General features: G+C 34.8%; 1 pseudogene; it reads left to right on the forward strand.

The window, feature by feature from the left end:
- The first annotated feature begins 4,790 nt into the window (after positions 1 to 4,790).
- LOC134376219 (large ribosomal subunit protein eL21-like) lies at positions 4,791 to 5,284 on the forward strand (annotated as a pseudogene).
- Positions 5,285 to 17,111: the final 11,827 nt, after the last annotated feature.

The raw sequence follows: 17,111 nt of genomic DNA on the forward strand, positions 1-17,111 counted from the left end.
GGAGAGAGATGGGGAAATGAAGATAATTTTGAGGGTAGTAAATAATTTTTAAGGAAATTGAGTAGACCTGTGAGGCAGACATTATCTTGTAAATGATTCTCTTAGGAAACTGAATGGGACAGTCAAGTTATAGAAAGTTGAAGGGCAGAACTGCACTGTGAACAAAAGTTGTCTTATTATACAGGTAAATTCCCCCAGATCATCTCCCAGAACTGCCCTCAGAAGAATAAATGAAAAGCCTGTCTGGGTGTGGTGATGACTATTAGTTTCTTCTCTTCTCTAGTGGTTAATCTTTCCTCTGTATTTAATGAGATTCCTAGGGAGAAGATCTTAAGACAACTGAACTTCTTTTGGAAGGAAGTTTCCTTAGTCACATAAGGAAATTCCAGAAAGAGTCCCTGCACTTAGGGGTGGGGGCCAAGAGAAGGTTTAGAAAATTCTTCGTTCTGAGGCAGCTTCTAAATCTTTCCAATTTCTCTTAATTCAAAGTGTTCAGCATGCCAAAGTACTATACTTTGTGGTATCACTCTCTTTGCCCCAATACACACTTTAAGCTTTTTAAAGATGGAGCCTATGTCTTACTCATCATCATTTTATCCCCAGTCCATCACATATTAAGCATGCAATAAATAATTGATAAAAGCATGATTGCATAAATAAATTCATGTGAAAACTTTTTGCCCTCAATTGTCTCAAAGCCTCATGGGGAAACACACACAAACATCAGAAATTATAATAGAAAACGTAGCTGCAATGGTTGACTTGTGTGCATTCTGACTCTTATTTCCAGATAGCGCAAGAGAATACACATATATTCATAGTAACCATTAACCATGAAGTGTCTTTGCAATTTATTTATACCATTCCTGCCATTTTCCATTATAGCTATAATGAAAAAGATGTATAAAAGTTGGCTTTATACATCTTCCAAATATTAACAGCAAAATAAAAATACAGAGCTGAGTACAATATAGTGTTAGTCAAACTATCCATATAACAGTATATTTTCAGAGGAATAAATTTCAGAATAAATATGTGAGAAGGTACCCCTATACAAGGAAAGTGTATTTTTGTCATGACCTGTATTCTCTGGTTAACAATGGCTGTAGATTAGGAGACATTTCAGGTTGCTGTTCTTTTAGCTGTTGACAAATTGTAGACTAGACTAAATAAAAGGATACAAAAAAATCAATTGGAAACTGAACCTGATATTTGAAATTCTGAATTGTTCCCTGGGCTTTTTCCCATGTTTTTTCCCATCGGAGTAGAGTCAAAGTGACAGGGCTAAAGTAGATGGAGAAATGATGAATGTAATGAGGGGAAGAGGTTGAAGAAATTATTCTGGAACCCATGATTTAGGTTTCAAATAAAGATACTTTCTAAAGGAAATGAAATTGGTGATCTCAGTTTGCTCCCTAGCAACTACTCTAGTGGAGATGCAATTTGAATGCATCAGCATGTTTCACATATCGGGAACCTCTGTGGAAATGTATAATGAGTTCCTGTCAGGTCGGTTTTCCTTATGCATCAGTGCTAGGGCATGCATTTGTCCAGATGTCTGCAGCATCCTGAGCTGCTCAACAAATTTGAAACGTTTTGGACATAAAAATAGTTTGAGGCTTTCCCTAAGCACTCTCCAAGGGACCAGGCTAATAACAAAGTAGAGTCCCTAAACCTTAAAAATGGAAGCATGTGTCACCTGAGTACCCAGCTTGGCAAGAAACTGGCTGATATTTACATGGAAAATCGTACATGTCATGTGGGCATTGATAAGCTTATTTTCAGACAGAAATATACAGTGTCATTTCATCAAATATAACTCATTGGTGTGATATTTGATGAGTTAGCACAAAGTCAATTGTATTTGATGGCTTATTTCCAATTAACTGAAGACTTATTTTAAATTTCCCTGCTTCTTAACAGTCACTTCTAAAAATTCATTCATAAAAATCAAATAAACACAATGTGCTGAATTTAAAAATCTATCTTTATCTGTTTCCATTTTCATCTCTTTCTTCCTTATTTCTTTTAAAGAAAGATTGGAAGTGAAGAGGGACTGCCATCTACTGGTACACAGGAAACATTCCTGAAATAGTTGAACACCAGATATTGCAATGTCTTTGCGGATGACATTTCCTGAGACAAAAAAAGTTGTGATGCTTTAAGCGTTTTAAGTGAGACCCTAGTTAATATATTCATTTATTTATTCATTCACTCATTTCAAAAAAAATTAAATTTAGAACCTGCCAGTATTGCAAAGCATGAGCCAAACCCATAGAACACCTGAATGACTAAATCATGGTACTTGATAGAAAAATCATTTCACTTTCTTTCTTTGCTCTTTTCATGTACTGTCAAAAGTATACAAATATATTTTTGTAGCATGCACTTGAGTTAATGGATTGGGCCAATGAGGGTAATTTCTGGAAAATATTAAATATTTACAGGCTATGCTGCCAGCAAAAATTCCCATGTGGAAGCCAGAAGCATACAAATCTCATACATACCTCTTTCCTTGCTCATTCAAAATTCAGCCTACTTATTTTAATATAATTAATAATCCCTTCAAATATTACTATTCACAAAGGAATATAGTGAAGATAGAAAAGTAGTTATGTTGAATGTGTTCCTTAATGAGAAACACAAAGTAGGAATATTGGAAGTAGAACAGAATACACACAGGTATTGATTTCACAACATTAATACTGATTAATACACCAAAAATATTCAGCACATACCTGAGTATTTTAGCAAGCCTGCCCTAACACCTATGCTACTGATTCCTTCATACCAGACCTCACTCAGACATTAAAAAATAGCCTACAATACATATGATCATCAAAGAGCAGTAAAAAAGGATTCCTGCACAAACATTAAAAATCAGAAGTATTTCAGTAATACACTTCGTTATTTTTCCAGGAAATCTTGGTTTACCCAACACAAATCAGCTTTGAAGATAATCAGACTTTGAAGATAGTACAAAGATGTTTATGGCTGAGCCTTCAACCCAATTTCATTATCACAAATTCAAACTTTCTCAATCACCCTCTATCTATATCTGAGTGGATAAAACACTCACAATCCCCCTTGGTGATTGAAAGAGCATGTATCTTTCACTTATTTCTGTAAACCTACTCATAACATAATGCTTGGACCATTACCGGTTACTAACATATTTATATTAAAAGACTGAATGAATGTATATTTTTTTCCTGTGGGAAATTAGCTTCCCACCAGAGATGGATCAGTGCTCTTCTCTACTGCTTTCAACACCTCAATGTTGCTTTCTAGGTTGAAATACTTGTAGACTTACAGAAGAGTTGCAAAAATAGTAGAGGGAGTTCTTATATACTTGTCACTCAGCTTCCCCTTAAAGATAATATCTCACATAATTAGGATATCATTATTAAAAGTAAGATGTAAATCACTATACTACTATTAACTAACTAAAGTACATTTTTTTTAAGTTCTCCAGCTTTTCTACTAAATTTTATTTTTCTGATCTAGGATACCACATTGTATTTAGTTGTTATATCTCTTTAATTCTTTCCAATTTGTGACAGCTCCTTAGTATTTTTTTTTTTTTTGTCTTTCATGACCTTGACAGTTCTGAAGAATACTGTTGATAAATTTTGTACATTTTTCCTACTTCCTGCTTTAGGTTTGTCTGATGTTTATTCATTATTACACTGGCATTATACGTTTGGGGGAATAATACCACAAAGGAGAAGTGCCCTTCTCATCACATCATAGTCACCATGACTCTGATCCCCACTTCAGCAAAGAGTGAGCTAAGGAAAAAATCTCAGCTCAGGGCTTCTCCATGGGGTGGGGGGATGAGTTGATGTATGCATCCAGTACCCCAATTTTTCTTTAGGGACTCCACAGTGGACTGGTTTCTGTCTTGCCTGTCTCAGAGCACTGATGAGACCTAAAAAAACTCTAGCTGTCTGGGGGTTAGTAAAAACAGAGATGGAGGTTTGAACTGGCAGTCACCATAGCCCCTTTTCCAAAAACCTGAAAAGGTGGTACACTTCCAAACTCATTTTATGAGGCCAGCACTACCCTGATACCAAAGACAGACAAAATACCCCAAGAAAAGAAAATTACAGGCCAATATCTCTGATCAATATAGATGTAAAAATCTTTCAGAAAAAAAAAAAAATACTAGCAAATCCAATTCAACAACACATTAAAAGGATCATATACCATGACCAAGTGGAATTTATTCCTGGGATGCAAGGATTGTTCCACATATGAAAATCAATTAATGTGATAGACCATATAACAGAATAAAAGATAAAACCATATGATCACTCAACAGATACAGAAAAAGCATTTGACAAAATTCAATACCCTTTGATGACAAAAACTCTCAAACTAGGAACAGAAAAAAAGTGCCTCCACATAATAAAGGCCACACATGAAAAGCCCATAGCTAATATAAGCAATGGCAAAAAAATTGAATGTTGTTGAGAATTCAGGAAAAAGGAAGCCCACTCTTGCCACTTCTATTTAACATAGTACTAGAAGTCCTGGCCAGAGCAATTAGGCAAGAAGAAGAAATAAAAAGCATCCAAATCAGAAAGGAAGAAGTAAAATTTTCCCCGTTTGCATATGACATGATCTTATACATAAAAAACCCTAAAGACTCTCCAAAAAAAAAAAGACTGTTAGAATAAACTAATTTAGTAAATAAACAAATTTAATAAAGTTACAGGATACAAAATCAACATACAAAAATCAGTTGTGGCCTTTTGGCCAGAACTGCAATCTTCTAGTCATTTGCAAAAATGAGAAACACAAAGGGAAAGAGGAGAGGCACCCAACATATGTTCTCTAGGCCTTTTAGAAAACATGCAGTTGTTCCTTTAGCCACATACCTGTGAATCTACAAGAAACTTGATATTGTAGACATCAAGGTAATAGGTATGGTTCAAAAAGGAATGTCCACAAATTTTACCATGGCAAAACTGGAAGAGTCTACAGTGTTACCCAGCATATTGTTAGCATTATTGTGAACACACAAGTTAAGGGCAAGATTCTTGCCAAGAGAATTAATGCATGTATTGAGCATATTAAACAGTCTAACAGCCAAGACAGCTTCTTGAAATACATGAAGGAAAATGATCAGAAAAAGAAGGAAGTAAAAGAGAAAGGAGCCTGGATTCAGCTAAAGCACCAGCATGTTCCACCCAGAGAAGCACGCTTTGTGAGAACCAGTGGCAAGAAGCCTGAGCTGTTGGAACATACTCACTATGAATTCATGGCACAATGGGTGTAAAAAAAAAATCAGTTGTGTATCTATACAGTAACAGTAAATTATCTGAAAAGAAAATATGGAAAACAATCCCATTTGAATAGCATCAAAAAGAACATAATACTTATTAATAAATAAGGAGATGAAAGACTTGTAGACTGAAAACTACAAAATATTGATAGAAGACATTTTAAAAGACACAAATAAATGAAAAGACATTTTGTATTCATTATTAGAAGAATTAATATTTTATAAGTATCTGTACTACCCCATGTGATCTACAGATTCAATGCAATCTCTATCAAAATCCTAATGGCATTTTTTACAGAAATAGAAAAAAAAATTCTAAATTTCCTAAGGAGCCACAAAAGACCCTGAAGAGCCAAATAAATCTTGAGAAAAAAGAACAAAGCTGGAGGCATCACACTTCATGATCTCAAAATGTATTACAAAGCTGCAGTAAGTAAAGTAGTATGGTACTGGCATAATGACCTATATCTAAAGCAGTGGAAGAGAACAGCAAACTAAGAAATAAGTCACACATATACGGTCTTCAGCAATGGTTCCAAGAATACATAATGGAGAAAGAATAATTTCTTCAACAAATGGTGCTGGAAAAATTGGATATCTACATACAGAAAGATGAAATTTGAACAATACCTTATGCCATACACAAAAATCAGTTCAAAATGGATTAAAACCTGAAATGTAGGATAAGAACTGACAGGTAAAATTCCTGAAAGAAAATATAGGGGAAATCTTCATGATATTGGTTTTGGCAATGATTTAATGAACATGACACAAAAGCGCAGGCAACCAAAGCAAAAAATAGACAAGTGGGACTATATCAAACTAAAAGCTTCTGCACTGAGAAGGAAACAATCAACAGAGTAAAAAGGCAACCTATGGAATGGAAGAAAATATTTGCAAATCATATTTAATAAAGGGTTAATGTCCAAAATATGTAAGTAACTTCTACAACTCAAAAGCAGAAAAATTAATAACCTGATTTAAAATGGGCTAAAGACTTGAATAGATATTTCTCCAAGAAGACACACAAATGGTCAACAGGCATATGAAAACATGCTCAATGTCATTAATCACCAGGGAGATGCAAATAAAACCACAATGAGGTATCATTTACCTGCCATAATGTCTATTATCAAAAAAAATGAAAGACAAACATTGGTGAGAATGTGGAGGAATTGGAACCCTTGTATACTGTTGGTGGGAATGCAAACTGGTGTAGCCAATATGAAAAACAGTATGGAGTTTTCTCAAAAAGTTAAAAATAAAACCACCATAGGATCCAGCAATACCACTTCTGGGTATTTATCTAAAATAATTAAAATTAGAATCTCAAACATACATTAGCATTCCCATGTTCATTGCTGCCTTATTCACAATACTCAAGAAACAACCTAGATGTCTTATCGACAGAGGAACAGATTTTTTTAATGTGGTAAATATTTGTACATATAATGGATATTATTCAGCCTTAACAAAGAAGGAAAATCTGTAACATGAAAAAACCTGGATGAACCTGAAGGACATTATGCTAAGTTACACAGGCTAGTCACAGAAGGACAAATACTGCATGATTCTACTTATATGAGGTTTCTAAAATCATCAAATTCATCAAATCAAGGAGTAGAATGGTGGTTTCCAGGGGCTAGAGGAAAAGGGAAATGGGAAGTTGCTAATCAACAGGCATAGAGTTTTAGTTAAGCAAAATAAATAAGTTCTAGAGATCTGTTGTATAATATTGTACTTATAATCGGCAATACTGTAAACAACACTCAAAATTTTATTAAGAGGGTACTATATTAGTTATGGTTCTCTGGAGAAACAGATCCCTTCCTGGAATGCTCTTTCCCTTGGCTCATGATATGGCTTGCTTCTTTTGATCATTCAAGTTTCAGCTTAAATGTCACTTTTTTCAGAAAGCAGTCCTTGACCACCCTATTTAAGGCTGTGCTCCTACCTCTAATTACTCTCTTTCACTCTTTCTTTTTTATAATACTTAAAATGATATATCATTATCTTATCTACTTCTTCATTTATTTATCATCTGTGTCTTAGACAAAAACTCCTAGAGGAAAGAAAATCACCTGTCTTTTTCACTACTGTATCTGCAAGGTATGATGTGCTGTCTTGTATGTATTAGATGTCATACGAAATTTCTTGAAAAAAATGAATGAAGATATAAAGATTTTTTCATAGATTGGAAGGAGGCTAATGTTATAGCCCAGGCAAGATCCCACTTGGTAGGTAGGTACCTAGACAAAGGGGCACCAAACACAGTCTGCAGGCCAAAGTGCAGCCTGTCACCTGCTTTTGTAAATAATATCATGTTGAAAGACAGATTTATCCATGTGATTATATATTGTCTATGGCAACAGTAGCAGAGTTGAGTAGTTGCAACAAACTGCCCAGGAAAGTCTGAAAAGTTTACTATCTATCCTTTCACACAAAACATTTGTGGATTCCTGATCTAGATATACCTATAGATAATGGGGATACAGCAGGGAGAACAGAATACTGTAAGCGTTACTCTCATACCACAACTCTGTGTCCCGTAATAATACACATGCAATACATCTCTCTCCCACTTCAAGGTCTGTTCCCTACCTTCTTCCCCACCACTATCACTCCAGGATTAAAATAACCTTTTTTAACAGTGTACATCCCATTTTTCTGGACCCTGACTATAACTCTTTAAACCTTCTTCATTATTACCATAAACGTAAAGACAGGATCCTACTTATACATTCTGTAGCCTGTCACAGTATTCTAGAACTTTCAAGTCATATGCACTGATTCAAGCGCCACTATTATTGTTGCTACTTCTTTTCCATTTTGAAAATGTTGTCATTTCATGAAACTTAATTTCAATTCATATTGTTTTTATTGAAATTCTATTAAACTGTAATTTCAACCAGAAATAGTGATCTATCTTTCTAGGATCATTGGTTTCTTTTAAATGAGTATGCAATGCATTCAACCTTTCAGACCACAGTAACATCAGCTAGGCCACTACAAATGTAACGTACGTTTCCAGTGCTTTCCAAAGTTCTTAAATTCCACTCAAAGAAAAGATATTACTCAGCCAGCAATGAGTGTTTGTGACAAAAGTTGAAATCATGCATTTTTTCCTCTTTCCAGCACCCTTACACTCAGAGGCAGGGTGCCTTTGGAAGACTTACTTTGTCTGCTAAGGAAGTCTTAGATTTTCCCAAGGACTCCTTACTTTGTCACCATTACAGCTTCTAGGAAGTGATGACTTGTTGATTTCATATAACTGCATGTAATAGTACCACATAGGCATAAATGATATTATAATAAGACCATTTCCTGCTTCAAGATGAACAAGATGAAAAGTTGCTGAGATGTCACCAGGTCACAAAGAAAAAAAAGCCGAATTTAAGGAAGGGACTGTTATGGGTCTATGTACCTTACTCCCCTGCTTTTTCCTACTTAGTTACATCCGTGATTAAGACCATAACATGAAAAATTAGAGAGGCTGCTGATACCAAATCCATATTATAAACCACATATTAAGAGAATGTGAATGATTTTATGGGTATCTCTTTTGGCTATTTCATGTCTGTGGAAAAGCAGCAGGCATGATTATTTGCATGCCTTGGAAACCAACAAGCCCACACTTAAAAACCAAAAAAAAGAAAAAAAATTAAAAAAGAAAATAACCTAATTTCCTGCTTTTCATAATTCACTCTTCCATCACTTATTACAACCTGAAGCAAAAGTCTATGAGTGATTCCAGTAAGTGGAGTCAAAACCAAAACAAATCAAAACAAAACCAAGAAGAAAAATGAAAAACAGAAACAATCTTAAAACACAACCCACTTATTTACAGAGTGCATAGCTTAATGCTAAAGCTTCTCAGATTAACATGGTAACATCTAAAATGTATGTAATAAATTATATTACAGGAGTTAAGGCATGCAGAATATCTAATTCTCTGATTATGACAGTAAAATATTATTTTATCATTAAAAAAATTCATATTGTTTTGATATGCTAGACTTCTGTTAACCAAAAAATAATCTACTTTTATAATTATTTACTCTATAGACTTTCTTTTCATCCAAAAAGTTAAGATCAAAGATAATTTTTTATTATTGGTATTGAATTCCATGTATTTTAACTTTAAACTTTTTGCAGTTTGATATTGATCAGATACCAACATCCCACAGAAAACAAAAACAAAATGCAAATTATAAAAGTAATACATTAGATGTATAAAGCAACAATATTTATATTACAAAAATATCAAGAAAGAGTTCATTTATCTATTCAGGCAAACGAGATACAATTTTGATACATGGATGTAAGATATGGAAAGTTTGCTCTGACTGTTCCTTAGTTTGCAAAGTTTTATTTACTTGTTTTGTTAACTACTTTCAAATACTCTAATTCTATTTTTCTCTGAACAAAATTTGCTACTTTCTCAAGAGTCGATCAGTATAAGAAGTAAGATTCTTCTTCCAAAAGGTATTTTTGTTTTTTAAACTAATCTAACAGTGATCTAGTGTTCTCCACATGTTGTCAGCAGTTTCTGCTTATTATTAAATTAGTACATCCTCTGTACACATTTCCACTCCCAGAACCTCTGTTCATGCCATTCTATCTATTGAAACACCCTTTCCCTCATTCTCAATTGTAAGGGAACAATTCAGTTAAATCTGATACAATCATCCTTTAGGAATCTCAATTCTAGTGAATTTAGTTAGTTAGCCTGTCCACTAAATATATTCTGCAGGCTTGGCATTCCTCAAAATGTTTTGTTTATTCTGCCCATCTCCCCCTTTCTAAATAGTACCCATCATCATCAACAGTTAATATTTTTAAACTATGTTTTGTACTAAATGCCATTCTATATGCTGGTACTACAGTGAGTTATAAGAGTTACAATTAATTTATTAGATACTATCCTAGATATTCGGTCTACAATAAAGTTTCCAAATGATTAACAGTTAAGTTGGTTTTGCAGCTCATACACAATAAAATAAAAATAAATGATAGAAAATATTATATATTTTCAAGTGATTAGCCCATAGTATAGATGAAAAGAAATTTTCAGAGAAAGGAGAGACTATTGTCAGCAGTAGTGAGGAAATAAATATTAGAGTAAAAAACATGTAGAGTATGAAAGGAAGATATTCTAAGAAAAAAAGGAATGATCAAAATTGTGTAGGTGAGAATATACAAACAGTTGCACTGATGCAGAGAATTCACATAAGAAACAGAAGAGAAAAATTGAGATTAAAGCCATGAATGCCCAAGTAAAGTACCTAGGCTTATTTTATAGAATGACAAAGAGAAAATGAAGACTTTTGAACTGTGGGTGATAGGAACAGAGAATAGCTTTAGAAAGACTAATTTGGCATTACAGTACTATATAAATTTGGGGTAGGAAGATGTATTATGAGACTTTTATAGAAGACTAAGGATAAGATAACTGTGCTATGTGATATAGTAGTGGCATTGGGATTAAAAGGGAAAAATTTTGATGATATTACCAAAGAAAAATCAATAGAAATTTGTGAGTGACATTACATGAAGAATAAGTTGTAAAAAGAGACTAAGAACAGGAAAAAAAATGCTGATTTATAAAACCTACACAGAGCAAAGTCAATATCAGTGCCTGGAATATATAAGGTGGAGAAAAAGTGTTATTTATGTTCCACATTTTAAAAAAATCAAGTGGACAACACTTTTGCTGTGGCTTGTTGCCTCACACTCTCCCTTCCTAGGCAGCTATGTTTTTTTGTGTTTATGAGCTACTTTTTGACAAATGGAATCATTCAGTAAAACTTATTCTTCTTTTATTATTCACTAATATAATATATATTTATTGAGTGCATACTAAATGTTGGGCATTATGTTAGATAGTGGAGAAGCAGTGATAAACAAAATAAATACAGTGCCCACCCTCATGGTGGTTATGGTGTAAGGGAGAAAAAGAGATTTAATAAATAATTGCACAAGTAATTATTTAGTGTAATTGTTAAGCATGCTATTAAGTAGAAGTACAGAGTGCTATGAGAGTTTATAGGAGAATGAGTTAACCTAATCTGATAAGAGGTTCTGTAAATATTTCCTGAAAAATTAAAATAATATTTAATCTGAGATTTGAAGGATGAGTAGGAGAGTTAGCTAGGTAAGGATGAAGTGTGTGTGTGTGTTTGTGTGTGTGTGTGTGTGTGTGTGTGTGTGTGTGTGTGTGCGCATGGTTTCAGAGGTGAAGAAGAATGTCACACATACATGAAACAGGACAAGTAAGGGTATAAGAGCAAAAGATCTTAGTGCATTTCAGGAACAGAGAAAGTTGGTGTGGATTGAGGAAGGTGAGTGACAGAAGGAGATTAATGAACGATTAGGAAGGAGAAACAGGCAGGAACCATTTTACCTAAATCTTGGAGAGTTTATAAGTTTAACCTTAGAGGAATGGAAAGCTATTAAACGCCTTTAATGGGTGTTTTTAACAATCTGGTGAAAGTGGGAGTACTAGAATAGAGAAAGGCAAGATGAAAAGCAAGAAAACCAGTTAGGAGGCTATTTGTCTAAGTCCAGACAATTGATCACAGTGGCTTTAAGTAGCAGCAGCAGAGTTGGAGAGGAATGAAGACATGCAAGACACATTTTGTGCATCTAGAAAATAGAATTGACAAGATTTGATAATGAATTGGATGATATGGGGTGACGTAGAAGGAGCATCAAGGATGCCTCCAGGTTTCTGAAAAGGGCAACTCAGTGTATTTTTAAAAAGTCATTTGCCAAGACTGTTAACAATTGCAGAGAATCTGGTTTGATGGAAGCAGACCATGGGTTCAGTTTTTTGACTGTGAGGCATCTACATGGATTATTCAAATAGACTATTGTATATATGGGTATTGAGATTAATGTGGATTTAATGCTTGAATAAAACACTTTTAGGGGAAGATTTCTGATAAGTAGGGCAAAGTTTTGTAAAAATATTTTTTATTAACTATAGCTTCTGTATTAGTTGAAGTGAAATCTTCACCTAAAGTGAATCTGGGGGGTTCTGGTCAAGTGGGTGGGGTGGTCAGTTCCTGGTGTTGTTCTTTCTCTCAGAATGATCAATTTGCAACTGTGAAGGAGGAACAACAGAAGACCTGAGATCTGTGCTGGAACAGGCAAGAACCGCATGCCACAGGACCCTAGTTCAGGTTGCTCCCCTCTGCGTAGAGAGACTTTAGAGCTTCTAAAGTCCACACACCCTGAGCCTGCCAGGCCAAAGAAGGCAGGTGGGGCAGGACTTCTGGCCCAGGCTGGTCCCCACCCCCAAGAGAGACTTAAGAGGCTCAGGGCCCACACACCCTGAGCCAGCCAGGCCAGAGAAGGCAGTTGGAGCAAGACTTCTGGCCCAGGCCGATCTCTGCCCCTGGGAGAGACTTAAGAGCTTCTGGGTGCCCACAGCCTGAGCCAACTGTCCCCGAACAAGCAGGTACACTGGGAACCCCAGCCCAGGCCAGTTACTGTTGACCAGAAGTGGCAGTCCCTTCAGGATCCAAGCCAGACATTAGGGTGAAACAAATGGACTGTGATACCCCCGGACACATGACTAATCACCAAAGGAAAGGCACCAGACATATGAAAAATAAGAAAGCACATCACCACCAAAGGAAAATAATAACTCTCAAGCACTAGATCCTATAGAACAGGAAGTCTTTGAAATGACAGACAAGGAATTTAGAGTAACAATTCTAAGGAAACTAAATGAGATACAAGAAAACTTAGTTAGACAACACAATGAAATGAGAAAAAATATAATGGGTCTGAAAGAAGAAATGTACAAAGAAATCAATGCCTTGAAAAAGAATGTACCTGAGCTTGTAGCGTTGAAGGATTCATTCAATGAAATAAAAAACACAATAGAGAATTTAACCAGCAGACTTGAACAAGCAGAAGAGAGAATTTCTGACCTAGAAGACAGGCTGTTTCAATTAACACAGGCAGACCAGAAAAAAAGAAAAAAGAATTTAAAAAATTGAAGAAAATCTATGAGAAATAACAGACAACCTTCAGCACTCGAATATCCGAATCATGGGTATTCCAAAAGGAGAGGAAAAAGGAAATGGCATTGAAAACGTATTCAAGGAAATAATATCAGAAAACTTCCCAGGTATAGGGAAAGTCACAGATCTCCACATTCAGGAAGCCCAAAGATCCCCAAACACGTTCAACCCAAAAAGATCCTCTCCAAGACATATGATAATCAAACTGGCAAAACTCAAAGACAAAGAGAGAATTTTAAAAGCTGCAAGATAGAAGTGGCAGGTCACCTATAAGGGAGCCCCAATCAGGATAACATCAGACTTTTCATCAGAAACCCTAAAATCCAGAAAAGAATGGGATGATATATTCAAAACACTAAGGGACAAAAATTCTCAGCCAAGAATACTTTAGCCAGCAAGGCTATCCTTCTGAAATGAAGGACAAAGACTATATTTCTCAGACAAACAAAAACCGTGGGAGTTCACTATCACATGATCAGCCTTACAAGAAATTCTCAAGGAAGTACTGGGTATGATACCACAACAACAACCATCACACCCATGAATACTCAAGAAAGAATAATACCCACCAGCAAAACAAAAATGCTAACAAAAGAGAAAAAAATAGTTTATTTATCACCCCAAGAAACCAACAAATACAGAAGACAAACAGAATGTTAGAAAGAAAGGAACAAAAGATACTTAATACATCTAAACAAAAATCAGTAAAATGCTAGGTGTAAGTCAACACCTTTCAATAATAACTCTAAATGTAAAGGGATTAAATTCCCCATTCAAAAGACACAGATTGACAGTCTGGATTAAAAAGATGGACCCAACAATATGCTGTCTTCAAGAGATTCACTTACCTGTAAAGACACACATAGACAAAGAGTGAAAGGATGGAAAAAGATATCTCATGCAAATAGAAATGGAAAATGAGCAGGAGTAGCAATTCTCATATCAGATAAAATAGAGTTTAAAGCAAAAACCATAAAAAGAGATAAAGAAGGCCACTGTATAATGATAAAAGAATCTATCCATCAAGAAGACATAACAATCATAAATATATATGCACCCAATGTTGGAGCAACCAGATTTACACAGCAAACACTGTTAGAAATAAAGAAAGAGATAGACACTAACACCATAATAGTGGGGGACCTGAACACCCCACTCTCATCACTGGACAGATCATCTAGGCAAAAAATCAAGAGAAACAAAAGATCTAAACAATACTTTAGACCAATTGGATTTGGCAGATATCCACAGAACATTCCATCCAACAACCTCAGAATATTCATTCTTCTCATCAGCCCACAGAACATTCTCCAGGATAGACCACATGTTAGGTCACAAGGCAAGTCTCAACAAATTCAAAAAAATAGGAATTATTCCATGTATTTTTTTCTGATCACAATGGATTAAAATTAGAAATCAGTAATAAATGAAACTCTGGAAACTATACAAACACATGGAAATTAAGCAACATTCTACTTAATGGCATATGGGTCCAAGAAAAAATTAAACAGGAAATCAAAAAATTTCTTGAAAATAATGAAAATAAAGACACATCATACCAAAACCTGTGGGATGCTGAAAAAGCAGTATTAAGGGGGAAATTTATCACATTAAATGCTTACTTCAGAAGAATGGAAAGATGGCAAATAAACGACCTAACACTTCACATTAAAGATCTAGAAAAACAAGAACAATCCAAACCTAAAGTTAGTAGATGAAAAGAAATAATTAAGATCAGAGCAGAATTAAATGAGATAGAAACCCCCCCAAAATACAAAAGAACAATGAAACAAAAAGTTGGTTTTTTGAAAAGATAAATAAAATCAACAAACCTTCAGCAAGATTAATTAAGAAGAGAGAAGACCCAAATAACAAAAATTAGAAATTAAAAACATGACATTATAACTTACATCTCAGAAATACAGGGAATCATTAGAAACTATTATAACAACTATATGCCAACAAATTTGAAAATCTGGAGGAAATGGATAAATTTCTGGATGCATACAAACTACCAAAACTGAGCCAAGAAGATATAGAAAATCTGAAGACACCAATACCAATAAAAGGGATTGAAGCTGTTATCAGAAGGTTCCCAACAAAGAAAAGCCCAGGACCAGATGGATTCACTGCAAAGTTCTACCAAACCTTCAAAGAGGAACTGATACTAATTCTCTACAAACTGTTTCAAAAGATTGAAACAGAGGCCATTCCCAAAACTCATTCTATGAGGTGAACATCATCCAGATACCAAAACCTGACAAAGATGCATCAAAAATAGAAAACTATAGGCCAATATCCTTGAAGAATATAGATGCAAAAATCCTCAATAAAATACTAGCTAACAAAATACAGCAACACCTACACAAAATTATATACCATGATCAAGTGGGATTCATCCCAGGGATGCAAGGTTGGTTCAATATATGCAAATCCATAAATGTGATACACCACATCAATAAAAACAAAAACAAAAACCATATGATCATCTCTATAGACACTGAGAAAGCATTCAACAAAGTTCAACATTCTTTCATGATAAAGACTCTCTACAAGTTAGGCATAGATGGAAAGTATTTCAACATAATTAAAACCATATAAGATAAGCCCACTGCCAATACCATCCTGAATGGGGAAAAACTGAAAGCTTTTCCCTTAAAAACAGGAACTAGACAAGGATGCCCACTCTCCCAACTCCTATTCAACATAGTATTGGAAGTACTAGCCAGAGCAATCAGAGAAGAGAAGGAAATAAAGGCCATACAGATTAGAAAGGATGAAATCAAGCTGTTCCTGTTTGTGGATGATATGATCCTATATATTGAACAGCCTAAAGCTTCTATTAAAAAACTCCTAGAGTTTATAAACTATTTCAGCAAAGTTGCAGGGTACAAAATCAACACACAAAAATCAGTAGCATTTCTACACTCCAACAGTGAACATGCAGAAAAAGAAATCAAGAAAGCTAGCCCATTTACAATAGCCACCAAAAAATAAAATACTTAGGAATAAAGTTGACCAAGGATTTGAAAAATCTCTACAAAGAGAACTACAAAGCACTGTTGAGAGAAATTAAAGAGGACACAAGAAGATAGAAAGATATCCCTTGCTCTTTGAGTGAAAGAAATAGTATTGTGAAAACGTCCATATTACCCAAAGTGATCTACAGATTCAATGCAATCCCCATCAAAATTCCAATGACATTTTTCTCTGAGATGCAAAAAGATACCCAGACATTTATATGTAACAACAAAAGACCACACATAGCCAAAGCAATCCTGCAAAAAAATCCAAAGCAAAAAAAAAATAAAGCTGGAGGCATAACACTACCTGACTTTAAACTATATTACAAAGCAATAATAACCAAAACAGCATGGTACTGAAATAAAAATATACACATGGATCAATGGAATAGAATACAGAACCAAGAAGTCAACCCATATGCCAACAGCCATCTGATCTTTGAAAAAGGCAGCAAATCTACATACTGGGGCAGAGACTGCCTTTTCAACAAGTGGTGCTGGGAAAATTGGATACTCATATGTAGGGGAATGAAACTAGACCATATACCAAAATCAACTCAAAATGGATTAAAAAATTAAATATACATCCTGAAACAATAAAACTCCTTAAAGAAAACATAAGGGAAACACTCCAGGAAGTAGGAGTGGGTACAGACTTCATGAATAGGACCCAAAAAGCACAGGCAACTACAGGAAAAATAAACAAATGGGATTATATCAAACTAAAAAGCTTCTGCACAGCAAAAGAAACAATCAACAGAGTAA

This window comes from Cynocephalus volans, chromosome 4 (genome assembly GCF_027409185.1).
Source record: "Cynocephalus volans isolate mCynVol1 chromosome 4, mCynVol1.pri, whole genome shotgun sequence".
In the NCBI taxonomy this organism is placed as follows: Eukaryota; Metazoa; Chordata; class Mammalia; order Dermoptera; family Cynocephalidae; genus Cynocephalus; species Cynocephalus volans.